The following is a 16,171-nucleotide window of genomic DNA, read 5'->3' on the forward strand; positions in this document are numbered from 1 at the left end:
AATAAACAACTGATTTAAGGGTTGTTGTTGGGGTGCATTCCGGTGGCAACAAAGGCTATTAATAGTTGTTATAAGTCAATATAAATATAATTTTAACAATTTACTTAAAATCTATTATGGCTTTAAGCTTGATAACGGGAAAATAATAAACAACAGATTTAAGGGTTGTTGATGGGGTGGATTCCGGTGGCAACAAAGGGTATTAACAGTTGTCATAAGTCAATATAAATATAAGTTTAACAATTTACTTAGTATCTATTATGGCTTTAAGCTTGATAACGGGGAAATAATAAACAACTGATTTAAGGGTTGTTGATGGGGTGGATTCCGGTGTCAGCAAAGGGTATTAACAGTTGTCATAAGTCAATATAAATATAATTTTAACAATTTAGTTAAAATATATTATGGCTTTAAGCTTGATAACGGGGAAATAATAAACAACTGATTTAAGGGTTGTTGATGGGGTGGATTCCGGTGGCAACAATAAGTATTAATAGTTGTTGAAAGTCAATACAAATATAATTTTATCAATTTACTTGAAATTTATTATGGCTTTCAGCCTTATACAAGGGATATAAGATATTACCTGTTTAAGGGTAGTTGACGGGTGGGTTCTGATGGAAACGAGGGGCAGTAATAGTATTTATAAATCAATATAGATGTTATCGTAAAATTTTAAGACAGATTTAATGTGATAGCAGCCTTGATATTTGGAATAGAGTACTTAACCTTTCCAAGGGTAGTTCATGGTGATAGGGTAGTTTCCGGTGGCAACAAAGGGCGGCAATTGGTTTTGTAAATGAATATAAATGAAACGTAAACTTTTTAAATCAAATTTAACGTGGCTTTTTAAGCTTGATTGGAGATATGAGTAATGACAGTTTTAAGGGTTGTTGACAGGGTGTCTTCCGATAGTGACAAGAGGTCCGAATGTTTCTTAAAAATCAGTATAAAAATAATGTTAACAACCTATGTCAAATATAGGATGGTACGGGGCTAATTTTCTAAAATACATGTAACTAAGTTTTAAGGGTGGATAATATGGGGGGTGGCTTCCGATGACGGGGAAGCATTGTTTTCGTTTACAGAAGTCAGAATTGAGTTGGTAAAACCATTTTAAGTACGATTAAACGTGATATTACGGGTTTTCATTTTCGTTCAAACGAACGTTCGGAACTTCAGGTACATTAAAATATACATTTTAGTCTGCCAGTATCTATATACGTAGGTAGGCATTACGAACATGTTCTATGTCATCCTAATTTGACATTTCTGTCAAGTAATTTTAATTGTTTTAAGGTAAACCGAGGACTAAACTATTTAAAAGAGCTAAAGTGTATTTTAATCCTAAGATATTAAAATATACACTTTAGTACCTATAAATATAAGCTTTACCAACATGTTCATCCTAAATTGACATTTGCGACAAGTAATTTTAATTGTTTTAAGGTAAACCGAGGAGTAAACTATTTAAAAGAGCTAAAGTGTATTTTAATCATAAGACACATAAATATACACTTTAATACCTATAAATATAAGCTCTACGAACATGTTCTATATCATCCTAAATTGACATTTTTGACAAGTAATTTTAATTATTTTAAGCTAAACCGAGGACTATACTATTTAAAGGAAGAGCTAAAGTACATTTTAATCCTATGGCATGAAAATATATACTTTAGTCTGTCAGTATATTAGCATAAATGTAGGTGATATATGAATTCGTTCCACACTATCCAAATTTTACAATTCTGATAAAAACATTTAATTATTTTGGGGTGCTAGATGTAACAGAACAGCTGAAGTGCTTGGTATTAAGACTTTAGTTAGTTTAATTACTTTAGGCTATAGGGTATAAAAGATGAGCTAAAATATGTTTTATTGGATTTAAAAGGTTTAATATAGTACCTATGTCGTAATATAAATCGGAAAGGTCAAATTTTGATTATTTTCAGTAAAATATGCACTTTACTCCCTTCGTATAGCATCCAAATGTGACATTTCGAGCATTGTTTTAGGTTTTAAGGTATAAACGAGGAACTAAAGTTGATTTTAATTCTGTGATTGAAACAGATATGCCTTAGTCCGTTACTGTATAAATGTAGGTAACATGGATATCTTCCATATTTGACACTTTTGACAAGTGAAGTAATTTTAATTATTTTAGTCAGCTCGAGGCTAAAATATGCACTTTAGTTTTTAATACACACTTTATTTTTCATACTGATGAGGATTATACAATTCTAAACTCTAAACTTTTTGTTATTTTTGTAAGCATCCTTAAAGAAAATCCTCGATTCCGACGGATGTCTATCGAACATTTGGGCGCTTTTCCGCGACCATTCCACTGGCCTATAACGGCGCTACGGTGAATAATGAAGGGAGTGCGTCACCGCGGGCAAAAAACCTGTGTTAACGTCCTAGACGTCTACGTTCTCACCTGCAATAACAAACGAACTCCGGAGGAATTCGCTCCGAGTGATTTGGAAATAAATAAAAGGGCGCTTAAGTGCAGGCATCACATAATAAATAATCCCCACGGCCGTACAGACCAGAAGGCCGGGATGGAGTGGTGGATAAAAGGGATGTTCCGGAGAGAGGGTTGATCCGTATCACAACGAAAAGCTTTGGGGTTTATGCTAATAAAATTAGATGATTTCGGTTATGGGATGCATAAAGCTACTTACTAACAGCAAGTCCAACAATGGGAACGGATCTGGGAAATAAACATGATGGTTGGATTGTGGTATATTATCTAGATCTAGATCTTTTAGCTAGAAACACTTGTGTGGCTGTGCTAGTTCGTTATTTAACTATTAGTATGATTCGGGATTCGGAGGGGTCGTAGGAGCAACGTTTTCATCAAAGAATAATGAAATTATAATAAGAGCAGTTTAATAGGGCTCGACATATAGAAAATATGAACTTAAATATACTGAGCCACTGGTGGAAATGAGGTTTGTAGAAATTTAATACTAATGGGTACTTTTAGGAGAATATTGGCAACTTTAGCAATCCGTGGATTAAAAGCTCTGCATCTCCATCTCAATTTGAATGGTTCAATGGTCGTTTAGGTGATCTGACAGCTGTTGACAGTTAACAGGTATTAAAATACGGTATTCAGATTTGCTATGTTTAATATATATCAAACCATCAGGTATTTTTTCAAGTCCTGGAGTGCAAAAAATAGGGCATCTCTTCCGGATGTTGTACAAACTTCACAATTTCATCCTTCTGGATTAAAAGATGCACTTTAGTTAGCTCTTTGACCTTTCATATACCACTCGACACACCATATTTTTAATTTCATCTCGAATTTTAGGCAAAGTAAACTTTTAATCCCAAGGGACTATGTTTGGCATTATTTGACAATAATTAGAATGTTTGTTACTATTTATATTGCGATTGTAACTGCTAAAAGTAAATTTAAACCCAAATGAGAAAATAGGGACTAAACTAGGGACTAAACTAGCACTCAATCTACAGATTGCAAAAGTATAGCACCCCTCAGGGTGATCATTAAAACGTCACCCTTGGGATTAAAATACGCACTTCAGTCTTTTGGTGATCAATTATTTTTTTATCGAATATTAGGCAAACAAAATTGACTTTAAATTCTAAAGGATTGTGTAGCTTTGAGTTTAACAGGAAAGCGAAGGCCTATGTTAAGATTTAAATTGCAATATTGATGTACGTTCAAAAAATAAGAATTTGACTAACTCTTTTAATTATTATTCACAGACGGCTCAGTACTAATGAATCCCTTGGGTAATTACTAAAACTTCAACTTTGGGATTAAAAGATGCACTTTAGCCCCTTGGGGTTTAATATTTATTTATTTTTAAATTTGTCTCAAATTTTACACAAAGAAAAGTTACTGTAAATCCCTAGGGATTAACGTATCTTCGGAATTATTTGACATTAACAGGAAAGGGAAAGTTATGCTAAGATTTAAATTGTAAATATTACTTTAGTTTAAATTTACAACCCTCGGGATTAAAAATAAATTAAAACCCAAGGGATTGAAAATTACTCCTCATTAAGAAAATAAGGACCAGACTAGCAATCAACGGATTGCAAAAATACAGTATTAATGAATCCCTTGGGTGATTATTAAAACTTCACCCTTGGGATTAAAATACGTACTTCAGTCCCTTGGTGTTAAATACAATATTATTTTCTCTCTTATTTGACATTAATAGACATGCAAAAGGAAGGCCTATAAGCTAAGATTTAAATTGCAATTGCAACTGTTGTTTTTAGCATTTCAAACCTGAAGGATTAAAACTAAATTTGAACCCAAAAGATTGAAAATGACACTTCATTCTGAAAACAAGCACTAAATTAATACTCCCAATCCACGAGTTGCAAAAGCACGATACTAATCAATTAAAACCCTTGGGATTACATAACCTAGCACCTTAGTTTCACGTGTGGATATACTACGATTATAATCCGTTCCATCGACAAAATTCAGTGAAGTAGAGTGCGGGGCACTACGTAATCCGTCTCCTATAGCCTCAAGTCGGTGTTTAACGGAGACGTGGTCTTTTCGACCTCGAATTTCCTTGGACGCCGCCGTAATGCATTTTACGTGGTATTTGGAAATTAGGCCGCTAAACCGACGTGTCAGTCGAGCGGAATCGGCACCGCCACAAGAAACCGCGCTCCGAATCGAGCGAGACCTTATCATCGGCCGCAATTAATCGTATCACTGGAAGCAAAGGAAAAATAAATACCTAAACTGCTCTAATACAATAATAACGCCATTAAATAATAAAACGCGGCAATTTAGAAACGGAATCGTAACATCGTCACCTTATACGATCGTACGTGGTACGTATCAGAGTGCGGATTGAATTTTTGTAGTATTTTCATTAGCTGTGTCAAAATTAGATTTATAATATACATTGTACCTTTCTGAATGTTAACAGTTTTAGTGCTGTTGGTTAACAATTATTTCATTTATTTATTTATGTTGAGTTATGGGGAAGAAAATAATAAAATGTAAACTGAGTAAATAATATTTAATTAGATTTTTATATAGCTTTTATAGCGTCATACTTAAGTAGACTGCATATAGACTAATAATTATAGGACAAAGATACTTTAGTTTTTATATAAGCATTTCTGCTGATCAGCGTATTTAGCCACAGCGTCGGCTTCGCTGGAGTAAGTTTAACTTAGGACTATAAACACCATTAACACGAGCTTAGTATACAGAGTGTTCGACTTATTTTATTTTGCGTTTATCCAATAATTTACCTATTTATTTACTTTATTATAGTGAATGTGGAGTTCTCATAATAGCTTCTTCTGGAAACTTATTTCCGTACGATGAAATTGGTTACCAAATGAATTCCTGCCCTTACAGATTGGAATGAAATTTCTCAACCATGAAGTCGAGCATAACACATTTGCCCCACATGTTCGTAGGCCAGTGGGAGTCTTTCATACTACTGGTAGCGTTCGCAAATTCAAATCCGCATGGAAAAGAACTGCTTTAATAGAAGCAGTATTGGAAGATGCAGAAAACTGACTTACTGACTTCGAGTTCATATCCTTAATGACGTTACTATAATTTGGTTCATGTTAGAACAGTCAGAAACCTACACTTTCATTCATACAGTGTTACCATTGTACAGAAATACTACTAAGTGGATGAAAAACAATTTGAAAATGACGAAACTTTAGATGTAATTTCTTTTTTTATGTGAAACAACTCGACATCCTATTAAAATTGGTATTTGCTGGTTAAGTCCCGTCATAGAATCATAGAACCATTTTTTTTTAATGAAACTGTTAATGGTGAGGTATATCGGCAACAAATTGTACAATTGGAAGAGCTTCATGATGATGAAGTACACCATGGATATTTTCAACAAATGTATAACGAAATTTTACAGTATGTTTTGGATTGCAAAGACATATTTTTAAATGAATTGATATGCCACAGATAAAATACAATAGTTTTTTCAAAATATCTGTTCATTTTACAACAAAAAAATTATCTTTTAAAAATTAAATTATCTGCGTTTTTTTATCAAATTCAATGCCAATCAATTTTTTTTCGATTCTGAAATTTAATTTTATTGATTTTGAAAATATTGTAGCTTTTGTATTTACTCAGTCGAGCGTCCATTTTTTTTTAATAAAGACATCTGCTATCCCCTTTTTCTGTGACTCGAATAAAACCAAAAAACTGAAAGTACACTTGGCAAATTAGAAAACAAAGCATTTACAATAAATAAAAAAAATTTCATGATAAAATAAGTATTCGGAAAAAATCCAAAATTTTTCAAAATGTAACCAACAAACTATCATCATATTTTGTTTGTTCCTAGACGGAAAAAACAGTATCATGAAAATTTACACAACTGGAGGGTTCAGAAGCCAATATCAGTGTAAGTCACTGAATATAGAAAATGAAAAAATTGGCTATTTGTAAAACTTGTAATAAAATATAGATTCCCGTAAAGATACTAAGTAATACTTAATTATTTTTATTGAGATATAACATATAACATATAACATCAATACATAACTCAATTTGAAAAGTGACTTACACTGATTGACTTCCGAGCCCTCCAATTGTCCGCTATTTATAAAATTATTGCCAACAAATTTTAGATTTTCTAAAAATTTTCAAAGAATATTTTATGAAAATTTAATACAATTTGTACCTGTTACGATTTCAAGAATTTCTATCACAGTGTTTTCTGCGTGTAAACTATGGTAAAAATATCGAATCACTCTGTATATTTTAATTGAATACCTTCAATAATATCTTCACACATTTTTAATCCGATCTAAATAATTTTTTTATTGAATGCAGGGTAAAAAAACTATCTAACTGTGATTCTGCCGTTTTTATTAATGCAATACACAACCAACTTAGTGTTCGCCTGAAGATGTATCGAATTTGATGAAACTTGGTGATAAGACGTTATAGGGTATAGGCTGAATGAGAATACGTAATCTGTTTTTTGGAAAAAAAACCGTCTTAATTGGCTGTGTAGGTATTGCATTAATAAAAACAGCAGTATCACAGTTAGTTTTGTTTACCTTACATTCTAAAAAAAAAAATTTGAAATCGGTAAAAGACAAAGAAGTTACAGGCTTGTATCACATTTAATTGCGACACCCTGTATATATGGTTGTAATAACAAAAAGGAAAGGATTAAAGAAACTATATATATACAAGGGGTTTCATTAAAAAAAAAACATGAGTTTGGTGTATACTTATCTCCGAAACAAAACATTGTTTTATATATATATACAGACCAACACAAATAAGTTTGCATCTGAGACAGCTCCACCCACAAAGGCCTACTGGACACCGCAATGGAAACGCTTCAGAAGCCACTATCTCAAATCGTGCCTAAGTCTTATTCCTTCCAGCCAAATTCATTCTTTCTATCTAAATTTCACGCAGTTTTACCTATTTATTTTTTCTAAAACTTCAGTGGATACATTCCATAAAGGAGGCCAAAAAAGATAAGGTGGATGGAATACGTCGTACGCCACTCCTTTATTGCAACAATTTTCCACGTCGCCGCTAATACAGATGTTTTTTAATCTCTGCATATAAATCGAAGGGTAAAATAAATGAAATAAAATCGAAAACCACCCTATACATCAACAATAGATTTTCATAGAACAAAGTACAGGCAATTGTTTTTATTTAACCTCTATATCTTAATAATTTCAGGTAATATTTACAGAGTATATAATAATGTGTAGTGCACATATACACATTTATTAATGTCATAGAAAATATGGAACACATTACTCACTATTGCACAATTTTTAGAAATCCTCTCCATGAATTCGTTGTGAAATAACTTACGTTGTAATTTGAACTTTGTCCATTTCAGAAAATTGTCTGTTATTATCAGATTTTTTAATACATGTAAAGCATTTTGTGTGTGTTACCTAACATTAATATCTTGACACGTTTGACTGGCTTCGGAAATCAATGAGCCACCTTTCGTTACGCGACTGTTTTTCTCGAGGTTTTTCTGCGTTGGAAAAGGTGGCCATGCGCGCCGCTCCAAACGCGTTCCGGGAGTTATTGACATAGCGTGCCGTCCCGAACCCAGATTAACAGATTAGGCGCACGAATTAGGGACCCAAAGCGGAAGGATTACCGGATTCGTGGATGCAGACCGGTAAATTAAGAGTGGCAGTCCAAGAAATACGATTTTAATTGGGGGCTACGCCCTTTGAAGAAAGAGAGTGTAGCAGCTGGTTTTGGGGGTCAGACATTAGAACTTCCCGTGCATTTTTTTCTTTTACACGCACGAATAATTAATATTTGTTTTTGTTAAATTATTCAAGGAATCGCTTTTTCAAATATTTTTTATGAACTTCATAACATTTTTACTGTTAAGAGTTTTAAAGTTATAAGTATTCCTACAGGAAAAATCCTGGCACGCCACTGGAGGGAAAGATTGGAAAATAAACACTGTTTAAGTAAGTTAAATGCCAAGTTAAATGTAAGAACTCAAATAATGAGCCCTAGACAGATTTCTGTATTTATACTTTTTGTTAAGAAAAGCTGTTTTCAACTTGTTACAAATGCCTACATAATTTTTTCGTTAGTTAAACTAAGTTTTAGAAGCTTTTCCCTACAGTTTTTTTTTGCACAGAAGTTTAGTTTTTCACTGGAATTTCTCGGCAGAGCGGGAGTGAGGATGACTGAGAGCAGCTGCGCTGCCGCGCGCCGCTTGGTTTCAAAATGCGTATGCGCGATAAAATATGACTTTTCTCGAGAAGGGTAGCACTTATCAAGACGATTTTTTTTTAATTTGATATAGCAAAATAAGAGGAATACGAATAAATAATTGTTTATAGACTAAAAATTAAAAAAAAAATCTAAAAATGGTGTAAAAATAGGTATTTTTAGTATTGATCATTATTTATTATGACAAGTATCTCTAAAAAATTGTGTGCCCTTTCTAAATCTTAATTTAAATCCAAGGTACGCGATAAACTTTTTGAAATTTTCTTTAACAATCCTGTCAATCGAAAACCACGCGATCGATCATTGCAAACTTTTTAAGGTAGAATTGAGATATCTTGTACTATTTGTTCACAAAGTTTCATCAATATTTATAAATATTTACTTATTTTAAAAACTGCTCCAAATATACATATGATTGTCTACTATTTTTCGCCCATTGTTAATGCAAAATTCAACTTTTTTATTCGCAGTTAACAAAAAATAAAGAATGACTTTTTTTATTTAGGGCTTACTTTCAAAGTTACATGGAAAAATATGTCGAAAAACGGGTAATTTTTCGTTTCTTTTGTATGTTTGTTGTTCCCCTGAATTTAGCAATGGTTTTTTGAAATAGGCAAACTCGGATTCTGATTCTACAAATATTTGAGATTTTTCTTTACAACTAAATAGATTACTTCAAATAAAAACGCCTGGACTATCTTGAGTTGATGAGTTCTTACTTTATTTAATCACTGCTTCAAAAGACAAGCAAGATTAACAATATTTTCGGTAGTTTATAATTAAAACAAGAGGAAAATTAAACTGAAAACTATTGGACCACAATTATAATTTTTATTGAAAGGTTCTAAGAATTTTGAAAATTTTTTAAGAGTAACATTTTTAAGCTTTCCTTGGTATTAACATTTGTCGAAAAAAACTTAACAAATGTATTCATTTAATGTTCATTTCTTTATAGTTATGCTCGAGGTTACGCTGGTTGTCTTATGAATAATAATAAAAATTTTATTACAGATTTCGTGAATTTTAATTCATACCAAAGAACGACGTACGCAAAGAGAAATTATCTATTAGATAAACAAACTGTTTTCTTGGTGTAGAATAAAACCTCGAGTGAAATAAATGCGACACTTTTATATACACAAATTATTTCATCACTTGACGAAATATGTTAATTGTAACTTTCCCACTACCAAACTGGCACAATTTTTTATTAAAGAATCACAAAATAGGGGGAAACATATTTTTATTCCAGTGTGATTTATCTTAAATTATTCAAGCGTTAAAAAAACATTTGTACTTCCCACTTTAACGCCTATACGAACTATTTAATGAATGAACATCTGGAAAAGTTTTATTCATATTTTCCTACTGACAAGTGAGTATTCATTGAAATAAAAAATAAATATATTCAAAAACAATTGTACCTGTGTGTACGATTTTAAAAAAATATATTTTCAGTTTTAGGAGTACGTAAACATATATTTAAATAAAAAAAATTATTTTAAAATCGGATTTAAGTAATTTGAGGAAAACCAGGTCAACGCTGATTATCTACCATTATCATTTACTGAATTTATTTTTCCATGACCTTCCTAACAGCGACTTAACCTCGAATTTAAACAAAGTCAGTCAGCAGCTTGCCAAATATTTCGTCACATTTTGGGGAAAAAACCGTTTGTAAAATAATACGGAACAACTGTTATCTGATTAGGAGCGAAAGTGTAAAACCAGAAAAAACATTTTAGTAAGTATTCATTCTACGGATTACGATTATGATTGCATATCAATTTTTTTTTCTACGAACAGTTCCTGAATCAAGGCCAGCGGTATTTACGAGAACGTTAAACTTGAGCTTTATAGATTCGCTATAAAATAAAAAATACGCTTTATGGCATTTGCGTCACCAAGCTACACACAATTTGCAGCTACCCCAATTATTGCACATTTCGATTACTTTATCAACTTATACGTTATCAGGAGATCTGAAATGTAACGTTTCAATTGCTAAACAGCGGGTTTTATTATACTAAAAGATTTTTTGTTTACACAAACTTGTACAAGTTTTAAAAGATATGTTTCCACATCGATAATTTGCTACTGAACAATTTTATTATGGTTTTTCCCTCGGTTACATTGGAGAAATTGTGTTTATTATTATGAAACCCAAATAGCGAAAATCAAACAGCAGACGCTCTATAGCAGACGCTATATAAAAAGCGCAAAATATTTTCCTGCCCAATTATCGCCTGCTAGACCGATCAACATTTCTATTAGAACTGTACCATCCGCACGCATCCCCGGTCAGCGAAAATACAACAAAAAAAAATTACCATCAAACACCTGAAGTAATCCAAAACCGGCGAAACCAAAACACTGCCACTAACATAAAAAAAGAAACACAAATAATAAAGCGAATACGTAACGCTCCTGTTTCACTACCATTCACATAGTACTCGGTGCAAAATTTTCCACGAATCGGCAGAGCATGGCCTGCTTAGCGATCTTTCTCAAGCGCCAACCGTCAGCCACGGACCAAAGTTACAAAACAACTGACTGTCGAGCCGGCGACCGTCCGGCAGAGAACCGTGCGACGCGAAACAAGTGAACGGCGAAACGCGGAGCCCGAGTCGACTTGACTGATATTAGACTATCAGCTGGGCGACGATACGGACAAGAAGCCAGCTCGGAAACAAGGCAGTACCTTGTTCTCGTGTAATTAGGCCTCGAGACTGCATTGGTAGCGAAAAATCAACTAAAATAAAAAAAAAATTACCACCACTCGCTTCATTATGAAAAGGAAACTCCAATATTATAAAATATGGTAAGCATCATTCAAGAAGAAACCTGTGATACTTTGTTTCGGATGAATCTACTATCAATAATCAATATACCAGTTCAATACTGTAGTAAATTTTGGTCCACTACTAAGTTAACTGATGATGATTTAATATAATGTAAAATGATATTGATTAACAATACTGAACATTTACCATCGGATATTAAGTACATACCAGCAGGAATACAGTAGAGATTTCTGATACTAGTATACGAACTTTGGAAACCTCACTGATCATAAAAAATTACCATCATTCCTCTCATAAGGGAACCAAGAATTTAGAAGCTACAAAAAAGAAAACTCGGATATTAAACAATGTGACACATCAGGAGAAAAATACTTTATTTTCAGATTTACGGAAACTCAAAGAAGCTAAAGGTACACCAAGAAGGAAAGAGTGATCAAAAGTCCAACATTTATATCGTCGACCAAAGATTATTACCTATTATTTACACTCTCATGATGTGAATTGCAAAAAAATATGACAACAGTTCAAGAGTTAGTAGAAGAAAACAGTGGACTGTTAAGAACTTAATAACCAAGAATCCTGCACAGTTTTTATTAATATGTGGGCTCGATCATAATGGATGAAATTGTGGTTTTGTATTACTGACCAAAATTCTCCACAGTACTTGAATCCGAAAATCAATTCCTTCCTACTTATAGCGGTTTGAGTCAGTTCTACTGATGATGGCTACAAAGTAGTATGAGTAGAATATTGCAGTAAAAACAGTAAATTTTGTGAAATGTTTATAGAAACAATAATCGGATGACTTCGAATAAGTGAATTGAATAAAGCAATAATCAATCTTATCTTTCAAAAACTATATGGTGCTACTTTCAGAGTCAGAGTGACCTAGGTTTTAATATAAGTTCTATCCCTCCTTCTTCCTCATCTTTTGAATGATGGGGCCCAGGGTTTGGGACCGATACAGCGTCCAGTTTGGTATTTGGCACATATCAAAAATGTTAATTAGCAACAACGAAGTCACACGATTAATTTTTTCTATAAACATTTCACAAAAGTTACTGCTCTTATTGCAATATTCTACTTACACTACTTTGCAGCCACCACCAGCAGAACTGACTCAGACCGTTAGAACTAGGAAATAGTTGCTTTTCGGATTCAAGTACTATGAAAACTTTTGGTCGGTAACACAAAATCAACACTTGCTCACAATTTCAGCCAATTTGATCGAGCTCACATTTTCATAAAGCCAGTGCGGGGTTCTTTCAAAATACTGTTAATCTAGGAATCGTCTCCAATATTGGTTGGGAAAGAAGTAGCGCTTTCTGTCTAGGTATCACCGACTTCACGAGTAAGGTAAAATGATAATAGCCATAATCATTGGGAATACGGAACAATTACCTCTAGGTATTAAATAAACAACATCTACAGACAATTTTCTGCTTGCCGAAGTGTGCTTTTGCCCTGGGGGTGGAAATGTTTACGCCTAAAATAACCACAGGAATCGATAGAAGAGTCAATTTGGATAATCCAATACTTTCCGAATAACTCGACATTGAAAATGTTGATTTTTTACTGAAAAAGTGCTTGTTTTCGGACAGTTTTTTGCAAATAACTCTGCAACCATTGGATTTAACGAAGAAGTTATAATGAACAAAGAGAAAGGTAATAAAAAAACAAATATAATGGCATTATTTTGTTTTTCTTTAATTGCAATATATACCGAGGTATGGATTTTTAAACATTATTATATGTTAGTTAAAAACTAAATTGGAATCAGTTAACGTTAAATAACGCCAAAACTATAAATATTAGGAAAAAAATTATTTGAACCTTTTTTAAAGTACTTTGAAAAACCTTTAAAATGAGCTGTTTTAAAAGTCTTTAGAATCAAAATTAACGGAAATATGATCGAAATAACATGATACTCATTTTTTTAAGAAAAAATTAATAAACAAATCAGTGCCTTTGGCGACAGAACTAAAATTAAATGCAATCCATTTACATATTTCTTCATTTATGTTCTAAGAATATGTTATGGGTCTTTGGCTCACTTACAAAGCTGATTTCAAAAAAAAACTTAATTTCTGAAAATGTTAATTTTTCAAATTTTTTAAAAAATTTCGATTTTTACGCTGTAACTTAAAAATTAAAAGGTGTACGAAAAAAATACAAGAGTAAAAAAATGTAGCTTTCTTTTTGCTGAATATTTTGCTTTATTTTTTATTCCTCTAAAATATATTAATATTAATCGAGATATCGCCATTTTAAGTTATCATATGAATGAGAGAACTACTCTTTTCGAGCCCTTTAGACCCTTCAAACTTAAAAATGAAGGGCTTAAAAAAGATCAACTCAACAGTTCACGTAGCCCTTACAATTCCCTGCAAAATGAGCCTTTGTGCGATTAAAAATCTTAAAAAGTAAGAAAGTTATCGTCAAAAAAATAAACACGTGTATAGGTGATAATTTTAGGAAAATTTAGGTCAAACAAGAATTTTGAAGCATCTAGATCTTTTTTGAATATATACGTATTTAGTATGTGTATATTCGAAAAAATCAGTACTATACTATATTATAACTACTATATGATAATAAGGGAACAAATGTTTATTAAATACGATTGCACATTTACAATGTTTCTACTCTTTTCTACTTCTTTTCAAAGGTTGAAAAGTTGCAATTGATAAAAAAGATTTTTTAATCAAGATATCAATTTTAATTTGATAAAAATGCATGATTAAAACGTTTAAAGTTGAAATTTTTTTTTATATTATCTTCATCCAAAGGGGTGGTTTTTAAAGGTTTTTCCGGGTTGAAAATTTGGGATACATTAAGTTTCATGTTAGATAGCACATGAAATTACTCATACTGCACAAATAAAAAATATTTGATTACATAAAATACTTAAATTTGTATTTTTTCTTTTTTTCCAACAATTTTTCCGTGTATATAAGTTTTGAAGTGGTGGGTAAGATGAGCCTAATTATAAATTTTAATAAAAATCGATGGAGTTATAAAAAATTCGGAGGTATATACTATATTTTCAGCTACAGTAACTAGGCTAGTAAGTAAATAACAAAGGTTGAATTAATTCTTTCTTGACCCTTTTAATGGTTACTGGAAAATATTTACGACAAATATTTACTAGCCTTTCTAGAAAATGGAAAGATATCCTTGCAGGTACTCAGTACAATATTTTATTGACAATAGACCGTAGCCGTCCCCAGATGTTGAAGAAATACCTTTTAGAATTACTACTAAAGTAAAATGCATTCTGTCTCCCGGCGCCACTCAATAGAAAGAATCAGCTGTCCAATCGACAAAGGAAACTTGATACAATCCTAATTGATTTTTGGTACTATACCTATCCACTGAGTTTATCAGGCTCTTTTATTTATCAACAGCAACTTACGAAGGTATAAATGTGTGGGGTTAAGTCAAGTGTGGGGTTAAGGTTACATTTTTTAGCTATAAAAAAATACATTTCAACACCTCTGACTGAACAGTTTGGCTTGAATTCAACTTTGCAATGTTTTCGAAAGTGAGAAAAATACCCTATTAAATAAAAGAACCTAGACCCTGTCACAAATAATTTTCGACCAGCACGTGTTGTATAAATCGGTTTTTCCCACAAATTTCCCAACAACTCGCAGGAATCCCGCCAAGTAAACAATATTTCCCGTAAAGAGAAACCACTTAACAAATAGCTTCCTCACAAAGTGCTCCACATTTCCTCTAATTCATATGTTCATAGGAACTCTATCAGAACCGACCAGGCTAATGTAATAAACGCGGTGACAGTTACACAACCTTATTGTAGTAGCCGATTCTAATAATTTATGTAAATTGATATTTCCATATACGTATGACCATTCATAACGAAGATGTGCCTACTTCATTAGGCATCATAAATATTTAATTTTTTTACTAGTTCCGACCCATTACAGTTGAAAAATGCGATACGGTTATTCAATTTGAAACACGTGCCGGCAGAAATTGTCGATGATAGTAACGACAGTAATAGGCATGGTTGCTTTTGTTACAGTGATGGCGTTATGGCAATTTTCAAATCAGGAAAATGAAAAATAAATTGCTCTAAATATAAGTTGCGTAAAGCATACCTTTTTTTATTTATTTAGCCCAGTCATTATAGACATGAAAGAGCTTGTTTCGGGAAAAAAATACTATTAGAAGTTTCTCTACGGAATATTGTTCGGAAACCTGTTATAAATAAAATATCAAAAAATCAACTCGAGGCTAGTTGGGAAATTTTGTTTTAACAGTGGTCAAAGTTATGGAAAAGTGGTTTTTTGACTCACGTAAAAAAGCTATTACTCATAGCGAAAAAAGTTTATACAAAAAAGGTAGGTATTAAATAAGCCTATAAAATGAAAAAAGTCCGATTAAATTCCGATAACTTGTTTATGCACAAGAGCTCAAAAATGGTCGAAAATTGCTGTTTCTCTCAATTGCTAATAATTAATGCAATTTTCATCGCAGACACTTGTAATTCAAGATTTTTTAGGCTTTTTACACCCTTAATAAGTGGTAAAAATTTCAGCTCGAAAGCTTCATTGCTTTGGCGTTGGCGGAATTTGTTATCTAAGAAGATGCTATT

The 16,171-nt window shown here is 32.4% G+C and overlaps 1 protein-coding gene across 3 annotated transcripts in view; it reads right to left on the reverse strand.

Annotated features, from left to right (window-relative positions):
• The window catches only part of LOC108910480 (dual 3',5'-cyclic-AMP and -GMP phosphodiesterase 11), a 145,643-nt gene extending 134,340 nt beyond the window's left edge, over positions 1–11,303 (reverse strand). For all 3 annotated transcript variants that reach the window (XM_018715081.2, XM_018715084.2, XM_018715080.2), the window contains exon 1: positions 11,077–11,303. The gene's annotated coding sequence lies outside the window, so the exon portion shown is untranslated. The remainder of the gene's footprint in view (positions 1–11,076) is intronic.
• Positions 11,304–16,171: the final 4,868 nt, after the last annotated feature.

The sequence above is a fragment of the Anoplophora glabripennis genome, unplaced genomic scaffold (genome assembly GCF_000390285.2).
Source record: "Anoplophora glabripennis isolate ALB-LARVAE unplaced genomic scaffold, Agla_2.0 scaffold509, whole genome shotgun sequence".
Taxonomy (NCBI): Eukaryota; Metazoa; Arthropoda; class Insecta; order Coleoptera; family Cerambycidae; genus Anoplophora; species Anoplophora glabripennis.